This window comes from Etheostoma spectabile, unplaced genomic scaffold (genome assembly GCF_008692095.1).
Source record: "Etheostoma spectabile isolate EspeVRDwgs_2016 unplaced genomic scaffold, UIUC_Espe_1.0 scaffold00009506, whole genome shotgun sequence".
NCBI lineage: Eukaryota > Metazoa > Chordata > Actinopteri > Perciformes > Percidae > Etheostoma > Etheostoma spectabile.
This window is the reverse complement of record NW_022603705.1, coordinates 7501-27589: the sequence shown is the minus strand read 5'-3', so window position 1 is coordinate 27589 and position 20089 is coordinate 7501. Positions and strand designations below refer to the sequence as shown.

Below are 20089 nucleotides of genomic sequence, written 5' to 3'. Positions count from 1 at the left end.
TGTAGACCTATACTGACCGAAACCACCACCACTAAATAAACAGTCCCAAAGAAGGATGTGGCATTGTGTTTCTAGTCTACAGCAGAGCCACACCTGTCATTGCAGTTAAACATTCTTACCGTACTCTAACTGTGCACTGGTGATCACAATCTCAGATTTGATGGAAGGTAGTCAGAGCACGGTAAGAGACGGAATGAGGAGCGCAAAATAAAATCTTACCGCCACAGAAAACGAACAAAACGAAGGTGATGTCAGAATGAAACACAATGACAGTTCAGTCTGGGATGACTACATGATGTGAAACTACATCATGAATGTGATTCTACCTTTTCTCGAAGAAAGCTCTTGCCCGTAGTCCAAATACATCTTCAAGCCATTCAGGATAAATCTCAGTGAGGAAATCTCATTGTATTTTGTCGAAGATATGTCAGCATCCCCTGTGTTTGACGATGACAGCTTGTGGTTTTGGAGCGATCCATGTCAATGTCTTCAGGTCCAATGATATAAAGTCTTCTCCATCATAACCATACTGATTAAAACCATTGACCTCTCCAGTCTCATCGTCCCACTCACAGCTAGTCATCCTCTGGACAATGTGGACACCTGACAGACAGACTATAATTATTAATACGAATAATAATACATCTTAAAGACACTTCACATAAATTAAATGATCATATAAAGCAACACATCAAAAATATAAACATAACACTGTTTGACTTAGCGATACCCAATTGACAAGACATTATTGTTCATATTTTGACACAATGTTTTGACCGTAGTCGTGGTCATAATGACTGAAAGTGTGATGTAAAAGAAACTTCACGCTGTTTTCAAGTCACGTTACATTTTGACGTTCAACACACTTAGTCTGATTTTGTGCAATGAAAGTTGACTTTGTTAACAGAATATTTATTCTGTACATGCTGAAAAAAGCCTGGGCAGGCTTCCAATTTTCCAACATGCAAAATAAAAATCTAGTTATTTCACTACACAAACATTCAGATTCCAAAGAAACATTTAAAATCCTGAAAAAAACTTCAAGACAGATGACAAAGCCCTTGAGTCCAATTATCGAACACGTCTGTGAAGGAAATGTCTTCTATTTCCTCTTCCTGTCTATGTTATTGTGAAGATATTTTGACTATTGATGTTTAGAATTATCTCAAGGTGGGGATGAGTTAAGGTCACTTTACAGTTTAGCAATATGAGTTAAATGTAACATGCATAAATACTGTACCTCCACTCTGGTTGAAGCGATGCTTGAAGAGATCCATTTGGACTTTGAAGACGTTTGGCTCACTCTCAAAACATGCTTGAGTGTAAAACTCCCACTGCTGAGGATGGTTTTCGAAAAATGTTTTCATCCAGTCCTGTTTGGGTTCTAGTATCTTTTTGTTGGTGTCGCAGTAAGCCACCAGGAGATCATCCACCACTCCAGTAGCCACAAACTCTGGGAGGTGTGGGACTCCAGAAGATGCAGTGATGAAAATCTTAAATGAGTGCTTCACTGCAGGACAAAACACTTCGGTAAAGTCAGAAAGACATTCACAGATTCGAAATTCCGGGATCAATTACTCTGAAGCGAAATGTTTTTAAATCACAAACGACTCATCTTTCCTTTTGTAGTAACGTTAACAACGACCTACAAACTCATTTTCATCCAAACGAACCGTCCTTCAATCTGGAGAAATAACATTGTTCTGTAGGAGCAGCCGGTGGAGAGATGGCAGTGAGACGAGGGCTAGGGACCGTCTACAAATTAAAACACCGACAAGCGATACAAGAGAGAAATATTCATTTGTTTACTTATTAAATAAGGTAGTGCTTCCATACTTACCTTGATTATTACTTGTCTAATGGTAGTTATTTATAAAAAATAACCAAAAACATAATTTTGGTGAATCATTCAATAGTTATTATATAAATGATGATTCAGGTTTCTAAAATGGCTAGACACATAGATATGGGACTGGTGGTTGTACTACAGCAGTTATTTATCAAAAATAACCATATTTCTTATTTTGGTGAATTTCTTGTGCCAAAATAATCTACTAGTTATAATATCAACAACGATTCAGGTATCTAATAGGGCTAGACACATAGAAGGCCCCCTGCTGGTTGTACTTCAACAGTTTGTTTTTAAAAAATAGGCACTGGTCCATTAACTTCTACCTGCAGTGATCACACATTAGATCATGTCCTCGCTGCATGTCCACTCCCTTTAACCAATGAAATGAAGAGTGCAAGGGGTGACAATGTCACCAGCCAATCAAGAGCAACCTTTCAATTATGTGTTTAGTGAGTAATCACATTATTTTAATCTTACTGCAAAACTCTGATGGGATCATCAAGATTTTGTAAATTTACTTGAAGATTTGCCGCCTTTCCCGTTCCATGGATACATGTAAGTAATCATTTAGTTGTATCATCTTTCATTCTCAGTATTAAGAACTCTCTGGGTTTTTTTTCTTCTAAAAATAGTATCTTTGAAATGTTTATATTGCCTTTATTGACAGGACAGAGTAAGATAGAAAAATTGGAGAGACAATAAAGCTTGTATTGCCTTAATGTATAGGATGGATTAAAGTGGGAGATAGAGAGCGTGCAGCAAATGTCCTTTAGGTAAGACAATTATGCAACAAGGACTGAGTCTCTGTGTAAGAAAAAGTAGTGTGTTATTTTTGTTGTTATATTTACCCATTGTAGAAATTGGGTAATTAGCTTTTTTCCCGGTACGGAGTTCCTTAAACCGTCTTGTAATTGAATACATTTTATATGACTGTAATGCTAAGACATATCAAGATGATTTTAGAAGCCAAATTGTAACCATTCCTTATAATCCTTGACCCAAAAGAAGCCATTTCATTGTAGTGAGTCAATTTGTAAAACCTTGGCCTTAGTGTATATATTGACCCACTGTGACCTTGAGGATAATCCCAGCCTCATTAAACTTTAGAAGCACAAACTACAGACACAGAGCATTCAGAGAGTGTATTGTTTTCCTTGAAGAATAAGAGTATTCGCGGATGGTTCTGTCAGAAGTATTTGATATAGGGATGTCTATGTAGATCAACTGGTTGAGCGTGTGCCCCCATGTACAGAGGCTCAGTTCTTGTAGCAGCTGTGGGTTCAATTCCGACCTGCATCGCTTTGCTGGTTGTCATTCCCACTCTCTCTCTGCTTTCATTTATTCAGCTGTCAAATAAAAAGGTGAAAATGCCCAAAATATAATTAGTGAAATACAAAAATTATTTCATACAAAATTACATGATGAACTTTTGACCTTTTAAGCAGTTCTGTAGTGGTAGAATTTGTTTTATTTACAGTATAGTAAGGTATAGTATGAAACCAGAAATATCTCCAACAGAGAATTAATTTAACATTAGATATACATATACACTGTGTGTGTAGCATACACTGTTTACCTGTTATCCTTAGGGATCTTAAGTTGTGTAAATTTGGTGTTTAAGTAATGTTTGGAGTGCAAATTGTATCTCTACATATTAGGTAGCCTTATTTTACTTCCCAAACTACAGTTTACTACTAAAACTCACTTTATCCTGACAAAAGTTTTAACTTTGCCTTTTCCCTAGGTTAGAGGACATGTGAAGACAATGGGGAGAATTAAAAAAGGAAAGAAAGCTCAAAGGAAATGCTTATGGGCAATGGCTGGTGGAATTGAAGCTTTGGTAAAAACTATGAAAAGTGCTAAGATTACAACCCGAGAAACAGGGTATTCCTCGGAAATCTGGTCTGAACTCTATTAAAATATTTGGACAAGATGATACAAAAACACCCGTCATTGGCTATGGCTCATATGGACAAGAAATCGAAAGGGAGTGAGAGATTTGATCATTAAACAACTGGAAAACACAGAATAATAAAGATCTGGTAATAGAGGAAAACAATAAATATTGCGAAAGTAAGGAGACAAAATTATGTTTTTGGTTATTTTTGATAAATAACTGTTGTAGTACAACCAGCAGTCCCATATATATGTGTCTAGCCCTTTTAGAAACCTGAATCATCATTTTTATAATAACTATTGAATGATTTTGGGAAAGAAATTCACCAAAATTACAAATATGTTTATTTTTAATAAATAACTACTGTAAATGTGCTGTATTTATATTATGTTATATATATTATATTTATATAGCGCTTTTCCAGTCTTAACGACTACTCAAAGCGCTTTTACATCTACAGGAAACATTCACCATTCACACACATTCACACACTGTGGCCGAGGCTGCCGTACAAGGTGCCACCTGCTCATCAGATAAACACGCACACACATTCACACACATTCACACTCCGATGCGCAGCACTGGGGGCAACTCGGGGTTCAGTATCTTGTCCAAGGACACTTCGACATGGGACTTCAGGGGCGGGGTTTGAACCACCAACCTTCCGATTGGCAGGCAACCACTCTCCCACTGAGCCACAGCCGCCCACCAGCAGTCCGATATCTATGTGTCTAGCCCTTTTAGAAACCTGAATCATCATTTATATAATAACTATTGAATGATTTTGGCAAACGAAATTCACCAAAATTATGTTTTGGGTTATTTAAAAAAAATAAGCGCTGTAGTACAACTACCATTAGACAAGTAATAATCGAGTTATGTATGGAGGCACTACCTTATTTATTAATAAGTAAATTAATGAATATTTCTCTCTTGTATCTCTTGTCGGTGTTTTAATTTGTAGACGGTCCCTAGCCCTCCTCTGCTCCTACAGAACAATGTTATTTCTCCAGGTTGAAGGACGGCTCGTTTGGATGAAAATGAGTTTGTAGCTCGTTGTTAACGTTACTACAAAAGGAAAGATGAGTCGTTTGTGATTTAAAAACATTTCGCTTCAGAGTTATTGATCCCGGAATTTCGAATCTGTGAATGTCTTTCTGACTTTACCGAAGTACAAACATGGTTTATAGATTCAGTATAAATAGACGTATAGGCCTATCATTATTTTATCATAAATACGATGGCCTAATTATAATATGATTCCGTTAATCTAAGACATGACAGTCTCGAGGTAAAGTGAAAGTGAAACTTAACCCCCTTAAAGCAGGAAAGTAATGCAAAATAACTCAAATGTGATCTTACCTGGAGATGAGACGTGACAGAAGAGAAGCAACAACAGAAACTTCTCCATCTTGTTCTGATAAAGACGGGTCCGAGGACCGAGACGGTTCAGATGTTTTGTCTTCTGGGATTTTCCTCCGAGGAGGGACAGGCCCGGTCCAGAGCAAGGCGACCGCACGTTGCCTTTCACCAACTGCAAGACCCAGGACCCCCAGCATGCTGGGAAACGCCGCCCTCTCAGCTGATTTAACAGCTGATTGGTTCACAATCGACTCAACATGATGACGTTTTATATAAACTTTTGAATCAGAGGGATTTAAATTGATATTTTTTGTTTTGTTTTAAAGTCATATGTACAGAACACATGTGTGGTTGATAGTTCTGTAACGCAGTACCATTAATTCTGCCTTTTTTAGGAACACTGAATGCTTTTTTACAGGATGCTGAATGGAGTTTAAACAGTGATAATGCACTGTAGCTCGGACATACTGAATATCTGTGTGTTTTTCACTACATGTCATGGTCCATAAAATCTTCCCCCTTCACACCTGCCATAAAAAGCTGACTTAGACTTCTGCTCATTAAGTTGTCACTTATAAACGTCTTTCATGATTTTCCAGTGCATTCTGCTCCATTTGTGTGATGATGTGGCTGCTGAGCAATTTGACATTTCTGGCTTTCATCCTCTGTGAAGGGTAATGTCATTGTAATGACCTTTACAATTTTGAGGCTGGCTGATGTGGACCCCCAATCAGCAAATTTTCTCTGAAAACTGGCAATATATATCTAAAAACAAAGTGATAATGAAATGCAATGCGTGAGTAAAGGCTGTGTAAACCCCATCACCACATTAGCAGCTGTGTCTGTTTGGCTATTCGTCTATTCCTAGCTTTTTTTTTCTATGACCTTGAGCAAACAACCTTTCTCAGTGTGGCTTTGTCCAGAACACATGTGTGGTTGATAGTTAGATTTAGAAGTCAGAGACTAAATCTGTTCAAATCACTGGTCATCTACAGTCTGTTGTTCATTAAAATCAGCAACAGATGACAGCTCCTCCGTTCTGGACAGAATAAGTCTTTACATCAGACAAATAGCAGTTAAAATCCCTCCGATTCAATAACAATAAAAAGTTTATATAAAACGTCATCATGTTGTAAACCAATCAGGTGTTAAATCAGCTGAGAAGCCGGCGTTTCCCAGAATGCTCTGAAGTAAAACTAAACACATCTTTCAGTCACTTCCTATTCCAGTCTCACCTCTGTTGGTCCTGATCTCTGCTTTGTCCAGTTTGGTGACGATGTCGTCCTCCACACCAGAGAGCTGAAACACACAGTCGTACCTCCTCCAGTCTTCAGCTGGGACTGATGAAAGGTCCAGGTCTACACTCATCTGGAAGGATCCATCGTGGTTGGTCAAATACTATGAAGTCTTCTCCATCATAACCATGCTGGTTAAATCCATTGGTGCTTCTAGTCTCGTCATCCCACTCACAGCCTTCCATCATCTGGAGCATGTGGAGTCCCAGGAGGGAGGGAAGGAGGGAGAGAGAGAGATCACAGCCCAGTTTCCTGTTACCAGTTGATATCACATCTTTACCACAGAGACACACTGATCCAGACTCCAAAACAGAGGATCTACACCTCCCGCTGTTATTGGCTCGATGGAAGCCACAGCCAATAATTAACTTAATAAATAACTTACAGCCAATCATCATGTGGACAGTTTGGACGTCTCAGAGGGAGAAAGAGTGAATAGTGAACCATCTGAACTTCATCAACCAACCCAACTACCACAAACTCTGGGAGGTTTGGGACTTGAGAGAACGACGTGTAGGGTTAGGCTTATTAGGTTATTAGGTTACCATTCCAAGACTGGATGTACTAACGAGAACTTTAAGATAATGAGTTGTTGCTTTCCTGGAGCTAGATCAACGACTATGAAAAGAACAGTTAACTCATGAATACAGTTTCTAAAGACAAGAAGCATGTTTCCCTTGACAATTTTTTATTTATTGAAAATTATCAGACGTGCACCACTTCTTAAGTGCCAAGAAGTCTGGAGGTTTGTTTCACTAGTGGCAGGTCTACACCTGAGTAACACATTACAAAGTCTTAACTGACCTGCAGCCGGGTCTTGTAGCACGAGGCCGAGGAGGACCAGACCGAGCCAGGTCTTCATTGTGATCTGTCTCTTCTGAAGCTCTGAGAAACTTCTTACCAACTTCTATGTTTGAGATCCAGAGGAACAGACTCCGTCCTCTCAGCTCGAGCACCAGGGTCAACTGAGGCTATGATCACGTTGAATCCCTCTCTGTCTGAGCCAATGGGAATTAAGACTGAGCTACGTCACTTCAGTACAGCTGACACAATGAGCTCATGAACGAAAGTGAAAGTAAAATAAGCTTTTTTACAAAATCGGCTCGAGTTTACCTAGTATATATATATATATATATATATATATATATATATATATATATATATATATATATATATATATATGTAGCCTAAATGTAGCCTAACCAACCTTGTTTTTGATAGCCTGCTTTGATGCTACAAAATATGGCGTTATAGTTCCTTGAATGAAATCGAATGATCTGTCCAGAAAATATCACAATTAAAACATGATCCCATTATTCATTAGCTAAGTTATTTGTGCTTACACGCGACTAATATAGCTAAATAAGTTATGGAGTTTCCTCTAACGGAATGCTCTGAGTGAAATTAAATTGGGCTTTTATTGTGAAGGATAAAAACGGTAAAAGTGAGGCTATAGTCTAGCCTACTAGAGCCTACTGTTTGTGCTGCTGTTGTCAAGGTAGCCTACGAGCTAATAATAAGATAAAGTGAGTCTTTAACTGTCTATGATTGGTTCAGATAATGGAGCCTCCATGTTTCTTTGTTTTATTGCCCTCGGCTACAGTAGTTAGCACGTATTAGCTCAAAGGCTAACTTCACCCCAGACCCAAACGGTTTGAACCCCTACCCTCTTATTAACACGTCCCCCACTGACTCTTAATACCCCCCCCACCCAACCCAAGTCACTACACTTTGCATTAACCTACATCCTGGACCTGGACACACCTGCCATTTGTATACTGGCTACATCTTAAACTTTTTGCACCTAAATATTCTTGTACATTCTGCACTAAACCATTCAATCTCTTTTTCTTATGTTTAACAGCTACTTTCTGTATTTATTATTTGTTTCATGCACCAAGCACCATGGCAAATTTAATGTACATGTTACTTACTTGGCAATAAATCATTTTCTGATTCTGATTTACTGTAAATTTGTCACCATGGAAATTGTATTTAAGGTAAAAAAGTCACATAATTTCGCTTTAAAGCAGGGGTAATTAACGGAAGTAACGTATTGTGTTGTGACAAACTCGTACAATTTGACTTGCAATGGTGTTTCTGCAGGAGCTCCGCTCTTGGTAGTTGATTTTAGGGAAATGAAGAAGAGTGTGGTTGGAAAGATGGTATATCCAGCATCTGCACTCAGAAAGACAGAGGTCAAAGGTGAAATACTCAGGGGAGGTATTACAGTACAGCCCACTGCAACTGGGGTGTGATATCTGACATGCAGGCAGGTCACCATGTTCAAAGATGGAGAACCGTCTTTATCCAGACAGAGGGACTCACTCATTCACTCACTGAGATTCCTGCCTTCATAATAACAACGATGATAATACATTCAAACACTGTAGAGTGAAATGTGCACTGAAGTGACATTGAAGGTCTGCAAAGAGCTATATACTTGCATTGGAGGTCATGATTTTCACTGACACAATTACAGTGCCACATAGCTTATAATGTTATTTTAAACTCTTGAAGCATGATTTTCCCTCTCCTAAAAACACATTCTGTGCAGCCAATCTCTCCTCACATCCACATGACTTTATTTTATATTTTACTGAAGATCCCAACATTTTCAAAGTCAATCTGGCAAGCTAAACAAAGATTTGGGAAAATGTGTAATAAATGAGGCCAATAGAATATTTCCATTTGGTGCAATGGAGCACCGACAAAAACATGGACTTTAAATAAGTGTTTATACACCTATGATAATGATCTTAAAGAAGCTGATACACAATGCACATGTGATAATGTCAAACAGTGTGGAATAAGAGGATTTTAACAACCTTAAAGCTATCAGGGTGAGAACTGAGACAACCTTATGTTGAGGGATTAAAACCTTAAATAGTTTTAAAGATTTAAAAAGCATTTCTGTCTGACAATCCCACCAACATAGAACTTTGTATGACAAGATATACGCTTGATAATTTGCCTCCTATAACATAAATACAGTGTCTTGGCCCTTGTGCAAGGAGCCAAGGAGAACCAAATCAACCTGCTGGTGTCATACTTTGGGAGCTGGGTTAAATTTTAAAACATTGAAGAGAGTTTGAAGAAAACTTTCCTTATCAAAAATGGGTTTGCAATGGATGTACCTGTTGGTAACATGTTGAAGAGGTTCCTATGTTGATTGTTCTGAAAGCACACATTCAAAAACATCTTACTGTGTAATGTAAGGTTGTTTTATCTTATGTAAATGCATTTAATTCATTTCTTATTTATCCCACTTGGGGGCACTCAAGATCTTTTCTACATTTCTTTTTCAAAAGCGCCAGATCACCAGACTGAGGAGTTCCAGGAAATCACATGGTTGTCTGGTTGCATGGTGAACGTGTCTGAGATGAGCACTCGGGGTGCTGTGCTCTCACTAATGCTGTTCATTTCAACTCTCAATAAGTAAATGATGTCACCCTGCTACCATATTGCTCCTGACACACTGAGAATCAGACTGTTCCGGTGTAAGCCTGAACCTCTGAATCACTGTTAAATGATTCATTATTCATAACACATGTGCTAGTGTAGTGTGGTGGTGAGAGAGACTGTCTTGTAGCTGAAATTGACACATTCCCTCAAGCTGTCTCTAATACCGTCTCTGTATTTTCAACCTTTTGATAAAATATACAGATCGTATCCAGTATATCTGGTGACCCTTGGCTACAAGATAAAAAATAAACCACAACACTGAGTCTTAAACCAGAGGAACTGATCTCTTTATCAACATTCATGTGGCTCTTCACCGGCACCTCTCTGATACAAGCTGAAACTTGGTTTCCTTGGTGGTTTCCTGTGAATCTGCACACATCACAAGATCTTCCACAACACAAAACCTACACTGTTTAAAGAACTGAAAATACTGCTAAATGTCACTGATAACCACTTCACAACCCTTGGTGGTTCATGTGTCAGGGATGCTTTTATTACTGTCTTGTTGCTGTCACTAGATGGCAGCCGAGATCAATGGTTCCACCTTTTCTTGCCTCCTGAGAATCCCCTAATTTACCAATCTGCAAACAGACTGTTTCCGAGAAATCACATGGCTGATGGTAAAAGTGCCAACTACAACCACTGGAGCGCTGTTACTCTGCTTTAAAGGCTTGATCTCAGCTCAGGGTTGGCATGTTTATTTATTAGCTGATAGAAGATCAGTTTCTGTTTGACCATAGTTGTTCTCCGAAGTCTAAAACCGACACCAGATCAGTGTTTTTTGTTCACAAGGCAGGACTTCCCTCATTTGATCATGTGGTGGGTGTTTTATTGAATGCTTCGTCTTTATCATTAACTGAGGAGGAGTAATTTGTGCTTCAATAAATGTTGCAACTGCCTCATTCCCCAGGGGAAGTTAGGGGATTTATGAAAAGAAAGTGGGGGTTTACCTGACTGTAAAGCAACACAAAAGATTTCTCTGCTTTATATTATAACATAACTTATCTGAATGGCTTTATTCTCCAAGATCAATAATTGTACATTACTTTTTGAGACTTTATTTAGCAATATGGGTCCTCTATTTTATTCTATTCTAAGCTATTTAAACTCATCTGTCAAACAAAATGAGATGAAGTGTGGAAAAGAAGCTACATCGGTGTCATTTCTGTTGTGTTTCATGCTGCATCAGTTCCCTCGTTACTTTTGATTTAAGGATGGGAAGCGAAGCAAGTATTCTGTTACAGTGAAGCTAATCTCTCAAGTGACTCTCTCTCTTCTTAATGACTCCCTTTTGATTTGCACCTCAGTTCTTCTGCGTTGGTGATCGTACCAATCAGCCAAAGTGATAAAGGGACAGAAAATACAACAGAAAAAATAAAATAGGTTTAAAAAAAGGTAAAATGTATTCTGTTGCAGTGGGAGAAAGTAAGTACATTTACTCAAAAACAGTACTTAAGGACATTTTTAATGCACTTACACACTGCCACATGTGTTTTATACATCTAGTCCATTTCAGAAACTAACAATTTTTACTCCATTACAGATTTAGTTTGAAGTTACGTAAAAAAATTAACATATAAAATATATAATAAGTTTATAAAATACAATACATGGTTAAATATTGAACTAGTGGTCTCCAACTTTTTTGGGAGTATTTTTCCATCCCTGATTATTTTTAGGACAGTTGGAAGGAAACTATATCCTGTAAAAAGGGCACAAGTTTGATTAATCCTCAAATCTTCATCAACAGCCACTTGTTCTGTTAAAGTATCCTCAGTGAAGACTACCAAACCAAAACCAAACTACAACCTGTTGATCTGGGTGGGGTCATCAGTCAAATGCCTAACAACGTGGTAACAAAGTCATTATAGAGGAACATGCATCAGTTGTTGCCCTACGTCAGGCTGTGTGAGAGGTGATTTGTATCATATCAACTATATCACTTTGACAGCTGCTGAACATAATCACCAGAAGCTGCTAACCTGAAAGATAGAGAGGTAAAACCAGAATGCTTTCAGTCACAAGACATTTAGCTCTGCCGTTGTTTGGCTGAGTCGGGCGACCTCTGATTACACAATACAGTGAAGAAAGAAAGTGAAAGAAAGATAGAAGGGACTTTCCAGTTTGGCAGATATGGTGCTGAACTGGTTAGGCAAAAGCTTCTCGCCACATACGCACATCCAAAGACACACACACACACATAAATGTATAGCTGGACACTGAGGTTTGAGGATGCACATGAGTCTTTTCCATTACACCACAGAGATCCAGCCACTGTGTCATATCCGCTTTTATTACCTTACATATTCCTACTGTCTATGCACACTGTCAGCCATTTTGTGATTTGTCTTTTTGAAAGTCTCGCCCTAATGGCGGCAACTTTCCAACCCACTTGGTTCGAGAGGTTGCTAGGCAGATTTCAGTGCAACAGGTTTCTACAGTGGAAGTCTCGCCCTAATGGCGGTAACCTTTGTAACCCGCAGGCGGCACACAGTTGCTGATAGAAAGCAAGCACGCATCTCTGCTGATGAGTCACCGTGCTGGATTCTATCTCCAATCTTAAAAATAAGTTTTCATGTTTCATGTGGTGGAAATTGCCTGCAAACACTCAGCACACACAACCACATTAATAATCCATCCAGGGGATTTAAAAATATACCAGCAGCAAACAAACAGCAGACCAATCACCATTCAGTACATGTTAAATCATGAAAATATAGTTAATAATAATAATAATAACAATAGTTCATCTATAGTTAGGAGACATTGCATGCAAAGAAGTATAGAGACATGCAATTCTTGAAGTTGTGACATGTTTTAAATGATTGAAAACTGAGATATAAATCTGTTTTAGGGTTACATCCTAATGCCAAAGTCCTAATGCAGTTGGCAACAACTAAATTAATCTTCTCAAGATATGAGTTTTTTTGTTTTTGTTTTGTAGTTTTTATTTTGAACATGTAAAATAAATATATACAGTATATACATATACACATACACTATAAACATACACAGTAGATACAAATATTCATATCTATCTATCTATCCATACATACATACATACATTCATACAGAATATGCGTATACACACATCCACTGTCCAGTGTTCAAAAACTGAACTTTCTAAAAGTACAAAAAAAAGTATATATATATTTACACAATAACAGATAAATAAGTACATGTACACAATATTATATTTAGATAAATACAAAACAATTAGTTTCACTTATTTATACATGTGTACATATGGTATGTACAGTATGTCTACCTACCTACGCTCACATAAACACATGCATACACACACACAATTACTTTTTTTTTTTAAATCATGCAGTCATCCAACTCCAGCGGAAACAAATGCCTAACTCGTCAGGGTCACGTGACTTCAGTCTCCATTTTGTGGCTGCACAGACATCTTGACAAAATTGTGACACGCTGTACGTTTTATAAGGCGAGCCTGATCTTTATCGATAGAGGGGGTTGGTGTTTTGAGATGATGGCGTATATCACTTCACTGTACCTTTGGTGATTATGACACATATCACCAGGCAACATTCCAGAAAGCCTAAATGACAGAAAGAAAACATGTTGGTAGTCAGGGACTTTCCAGGGAGGCTCAAACAATAAAAACCAACCCCCACCACACCGAGCTTTGATGCACTGCATCCACGTGCAGTCGAGTGGCTTAAAACCACAATATTACAGACACAACAGACACTGATACGTGATTAGAAAAACTCAAAGGCCTCTGACGTCTAACCAGTTTAACACATTCGCAATTTAACATGCTCAGTAATATTTGAATATTTCTATTTCAGTAATTTTTATGTGACATCTTTCCATCCCACCGTACTGTGGATATCTGCATCTTGCTGAGCCAACTGGGCCTGTATAAAACACAGATTCTTGCACACAACAGAAAATATTGCCCTTTAATTGCATTTTAATTTGTCCTATGAATGTGTTTGGTGAAAAGACTTAATAAATATGTGGCACAAGGCTTGAAAAACATTCAGATATGGTTTGACGTTCAAGCAGGGATCAACGGAGGTCGTTGTCTATGATCTAAAATGTTGGATCGATTTCTTATTAGGGACATACCCATGAGGTAATCTTTGCCCCCTCTGATCATAAATGAAGGTTTATGGCGTCAACGGTGTGCTGTCAAACCTTTATTCATCGTTAGCAAAAACAAGGACATCAAATGGAATATATATTTATATATATATATATATATATATATATATATATATAATAATATCATCATGTCACTTGTACATTTTATTCAATTAATTTACAATATCTAATGTAATTCCAACCATCAGCAAAATAAAAAAGAACAGAAGTATATTTCTTAACTTAAGGTGCTTTTTAGTACATTTTACTAAATAAATACATTTCTGGAAGAAAAAACAACATTCATCCATACTCTTTCATTTTCAATATACCTAATAAAAATGTACAGTATTTTTTACATAACTTTACATAAACTCGAGCTCCCATTTTGATCAGGTTAGCTGCTGTTGGTCCTGCGGTCCAACACATGCAGCCCAGCAGAACAATCCTCTCTCAGAAACATCAGCTCAGTGACAGCAGCGTGTCACTGTGGGGGGTTTCCCTCGGAGAAGAGCTTCTCTCTCAGTTTGTAGTAGCTCCCCTTCCTGTCCATCAGCTCCTGGTGAGTCCCTCGCTCCTCCACTCTGCCGTCACCCATCACAACGATCTGATCGGCCTTCTCGATGGTCTTCAGCTTGTGAGCGATCACCAGCAGGGTCTGGTTGGGACAACGAGCCAGCGCCTGCTGGATCTGTGACGAGTCAAATTTACAGAAATATTTATTATTTCAGAAGAATCATTAAGGTTTAATTCTGATATGTAAAGGGATATATGAAAGAAGAAAAAGCAAACAAGGAGTTACATCAATTCATCATACCTACTTATGAATATATGAACATATCAGCAGCTCGTTCAGAAACATATAAATACTATACTGCTCGTTTGAAGGACTAAAATTGCAAAAATGAAGGACGCAACACATACACACAAGACTAGTGACCAAGAAGTCAACAAACAGTCTTAATTATGTTACTTTTCAGATGGATTCTATAACATTACTTCAAGATTGGTCATACAATACTGTAAATAGTTTGTTTGACTTTTCTATTAAGCACAATTCCTCTGTAACTATCCCACATGTAGGCCTAATTCGGCAATATCGATGTTGAGATGTAGCCTAAATGCTTTGTTAAGTTAGCACAGCACATTAATCATATTTTAAGCAAGTTTAGTTTCTTCTCGAGCTTTGAGCTCTAAGCAATAAAAACATGGTGCATTTATTTGTGTTCATCAGGTCTTCATTATCCTCCTGGAAACTCTAAGGAAGGCATGCACTTTATATTGCTTGGTTTTAATAGGGCAATTCTCAATTCCTGATTAACTGAACAATGAATGATATGTGACAACATTTTGTGTGCAGCACTTCCTTTATCTATTAAACACTAACACCTATTTTAGAGTTCACAGGTGCAGAGAACCATTCAGAATCTATTCCCCTCTGGTGAAGAAGAGTCTTCAGGTCATCATCCACCTTCAACTCACTGTTAAAAGTTGGGATTTATTACCTTGTTTTCACTCTCTGCGTCCAGAGAGCTGGTGATTTCATCCAGAATGAGGACCTGTGGCTGTCTGACCAGAGCTCGAGCAATGGCGATCCTCTGCTTCTCGCTCTCCGATAACTGGCCGCCACGCTCACCCACCTCTGAGAAATGGATATTATAAAACCATAACAGATTGGTGTTCAAGGTATGATGCAGAAAGATACGAGGAATTCAAAACTCATGTACTAGAGGTACGATGAGCACCAACCCCCCAAAATCCCCCAAAAACTATATTTAGCCTTTAAAATGCACAAATTGAATCTACATAAATGTTTCAGATAACTAAATAAAAAGTAAAACATCTTGTATTGCAGGTTTCCATACAGGCATTCAGACATGTAAAACAGCACAAAGGGTAACAGCTTTACCTGTATCGTAGCCTTTTTCCAGGTTTCTAATAAAGCCATGGGCGTTGGCTTTGCGTGCCGCTTCCTGGATCTCATCCAATGAGCATTCATCAAGCCCGTAGGCAATGTTGTCTCTGATGGAGCCGGAGAAGAGCACCGGCCCCTGGCTCACCACCGCAATCTGTTAAACACACTCTCATCAGCCTGACTGAAGGAATAACTTGTGTTAAAAATATGAATGCAAAAGTAACACTCAAATCTTCGGACACATTTAAATATATTATACATCTATCAGCTATCAGCTTGCTGGTCTTAATTAAATAATATTATGATCTCACTGATTAGCTCCCAAAGAAAGGCCGTGAACATAATGCATTTATCTGGTGCGTGTACACTGTAAGAAAAACAGATAATTTCCTGGCAGAAAATTACCGATACCCTTTCTGTTAAGTTTACAGACATTTCTGTTAATCCAAAAAACTTCTGTAAACAGTATATCCTCTGTACCTCTAACGGACATTTCTGTTAATACAAAAAATTCTAAATATCGAAACACCTCAAACACATCGAAAAATCATTACAGAGAATTTGTATAAACACAGTATATTAGCCCTCATTTCTACTGATTTTCTAACAGTGTAAGTTCTCCCAGTAATGGTCGTGGTTAAACTGCCTTCTGGTCTAAATTGTCTAAATTCTCTATGCTGCTTTCACAATAGATTTCTATTGTTTGACTATTTGAAAAACAATTTAAACACAGACGAGAGAGAAGAAGAGAGTGATGTGCATCATTTGAAAAAGCAGTAACAATGAATCACCTTCTTGTGGAGGAAACGGTGGTCATAGGACTTCAGTGGTTCGTTGTCCAATAGGATTTCTCCACTCTGCTGCTCATAGAATCGCTCAAGCAGACTTACACAGGTGCTTTTTCCTTTTCCAGATGGACCCACCAGTGCTGTCATCTGACCTGCCTTCAGCTCCAAAGAAAAGTCCTGAAACAAGAAGGTAACAATGAACACAAGAAATGGAGAGTCTGTAGTTTACTATACATGTATGTAGTTTATAGGTAGTTTACTAGACATGTATGTAGTTTATAGGTAGTTTACTAGACATGTATGTAGTTTATAGGTAGTTTACTATACATGTATGTAGTTTATAGGTAGTTTACTAGACATGTATGTAGTTTATAGGTAGTTTACTATACATGTATGTAGTTTATAGGTAGTTTACTAGACATGTGTGTAGTTTATAGGTAGTTTACTATACATGTATGTAGTTTCTAGGTAGTTGTGAATACTTGGGAGGGAAAAGCTGTTAAATAATGTCCTGTTGTTTGTCACTTTATATAGTTTCCTATATATTCTTTTCAAACTTAGTTTAATGAAAAGTCCAAATTCAAACAGAGAATGACTCTGGTCTACCTGGCGGTCAGACCTCACCTGCAGCACCGTTTTGTTGGGGGACGCAGGATAGGCGAAACTGAGTTGGCGGAAGCTGATGTTTCCCGTCAGCTGATCAGGTTTGAGTGTTCCCTCCGTGCTGACCTGAGGTTTTCGGTCCAGGTACTCAAACACTTTCCCAGCAGCCCCTACCGAGTTCAGCATGTCGCCAAAGATGTAGGCGAGAGTCTGGAAGATGGCAGTCATAAGACTGATTAATTAATAACACATGATTTCATTTATGGAGTCAGAGTTGCAGCATGTTAAATGGAAATATATTTGCAAGCACCTGTGTGTTTATTTTTGCTTAAAAGCTATGAGCCAATGGGATGTCCTTCCTGAGAACAAGAAAGCTCCAAACTTTACTCTTCTTTTGAAAGTAATCTCAAAATATTTCTTTCTTCTTTCTATTATCTTTTAACAGTGAGTAAAGTGTATGTGTGTGCTTATTAAAACAGAGCAGCTGCATACCCTGATGTTGTCTCCCAGGTCTGATTGGTAGAGGATGAAGGAAACCAGGTTGCCAGTTGTCATCTGTCCACTCCGGATGAACAGCCTGCCGTAGTATAACATTAAGACCTGCATGGCCAACCCTGTTATCTATAGACACACAGGCACACACCGGGGAACAAAACTGTTAAATGGGTTTACAAACAAAGAAATGATCAAGACTAGGCTCTATGAATAAAAGATTTTTTAAATCTACCATCTAAATTACAAACTTCTCACCCTCCGTGCGAGTAGGTAAACAGCCCTGACAGTGTCCCGACGGGTCTTGATATTGTGTGTGTCCATCAAGCGTTTATCATAGCGACGGGCCTCGTGTTTTTCTGAGTTAAAGCTCCGGACCACATGGATACCAGACAACACCTCATTCGCGACTTCATTTGCCACGGCCATTGAGTCCTGCACCGCCAGGGTTAGCCGCTAAGGAAGGAATAAATTCTTTTATTTTTCTATCTTACTAACTCAGCTAATTTTTTAAAGTAAGGGTAAAGTCGAGCCCTGTACATTGGGGGAAGGAAAAAAAAAATCATTTTCATCTGATTAAACGTCTATAAAAACTTTTGGCGTTAGAGTCACGGAAGATAGGCACAACAATTGTTTAAATATTAGTTTGTTCTTTCTTAGCGCCATTTGACTTTTGAAAGACATAAGGATCCATATTATGCAAAATCAGTTAATGAAGGATTGTTTCATTAGTTAAAATGCCTGAAAGAGTTCCTTGGAAACGGATATCATATACATATGAATCTGCCTTTTACCTGGTAGTGTGTGTCGTAGATGTTCTGAATGAGGCCAGTGATAGGCGTCTCCATTAATACGAGGAAGGTGAGCTTCCATGACAGATTCATCATCAGGGAGATCATGCCCAGTGTCTTGATGAATGTCCTCAGCAGCACATTGACGTTCAGACACACTGTTCTTCCCATCAAGTTGGTGTCTTTAGACAACCTGGACGTGATTTCACCTCCACAAAAAAAAGAATAGAAATGATCATCTGTCCAGGAAGTCCTGTCCTGTTACATCCTCGTATGTCCTGTTATAATCTGTCCTTTTTTAGTTTATCTTCTCTTGTCTTGTTTTGTATTATTGTTTAGTTTGATCTATATTGTCTAATCTGACCTTCCATGTCATTATGAATACAGTGTATTTGCACGTTATATAATACAGTTTTTCTCCATTGGTTTGGCTCATTTCTTGAAACAGAAATTACATTCTCAAAACAACATGGACAAACCTCCAAACTACTTGGCAATTGTTCACAACAGAACTGAATTTCTCATTCATTTCATCAAATTGCAAATGCCTATGTACATGCCTCAATGTTTCAGTACATCTTTGCAAATGATTAAGTACAGGTAGCCTACATTTAGCACAATTTCCAAGTGAATAGATCTTGCTGATCTAAACTGATTGTTGATTCTCGGTCTAATGGTTGTTCACTCCAAAACTTGTCAGCATCATTTCATTGTATAAGCCTTTACATGCACAATAGTCTGTTCAATTGTCAAAATGAGTCAAGAACATAATACCATGAATACCACATATGAATCCCTTGGAACATTTGATAATTTTTTTTTTTCACAGCAATTGACAGTCAGGTGAAAGTAGAACTTTACTAACAAAGGAGGAGTTTCACACATCTCAGATGACCAATCAAACAGTATGTTTAGTTACATGACAGGTGCTGTCCATGACTGTGAATGCTCCCAAACATGTATAGAAAGATCTTGACAATGCAAGACCAGCACAATTTCTGAACATGGAGGCACCTGGCCAGGTAAATGAACAAGAGCAACTGCCTGCTCGAGTAGGAGGAGGTAGAGGAGGAAGAGGAGGAGTAGGAGGAGGAGGAGGAGGAGGAAGGGTGCGTGGTGGTGGAATAGGAGGAAGAGGCAGAGGAGCACGAAGACATCATGCTGTCCCGGATGAAATTCGGGCCACGATTATAGACCATGTCATCAACCATGGTCTCACAATGGCGGAGGCAGGTCGCCGAGTGCAGCCTAATGCCTCGCTCTACAGTCTCCTCCATCATCCAAACCTTTCGCAGGGAAAACAGGTATGTTGTCAGTCAATGATGGAATTACTGTATATGTTGTTAGGACAGGACATGTTCATAGAGCAAGAAATATATGTATTACACATTGATATTTACCTATTCATTTTGTGTGTGTGTGTGTGTGTGTGTGTGTGTGTGGTGACTAATATCTTACCTCAATGCTATGTTACTGAAAATGACAATGAAAAACATTGGACAAATTAAACTAT

At 38.4% G+C, this 20089-nt stretch overlaps 2 pseudogenes; both read right to left on the bottom strand.

Moving 5' to 3' along the window:
• Nucleotides 1-326: 326 nt before the first annotated feature.
• Nucleotides 327-6479, bottom strand: LOC116679130 (major histocompatibility complex class I-related gene protein-like; annotated as a pseudogene).
• Nucleotides 6480-14137: 7658 nt separating this feature from the next.
• Nucleotides 14138-20089, bottom strand: part of LOC116679128 (antigen peptide transporter 2-like) — an 8670-nt pseudogene continuing 2718 nt past the window's right edge.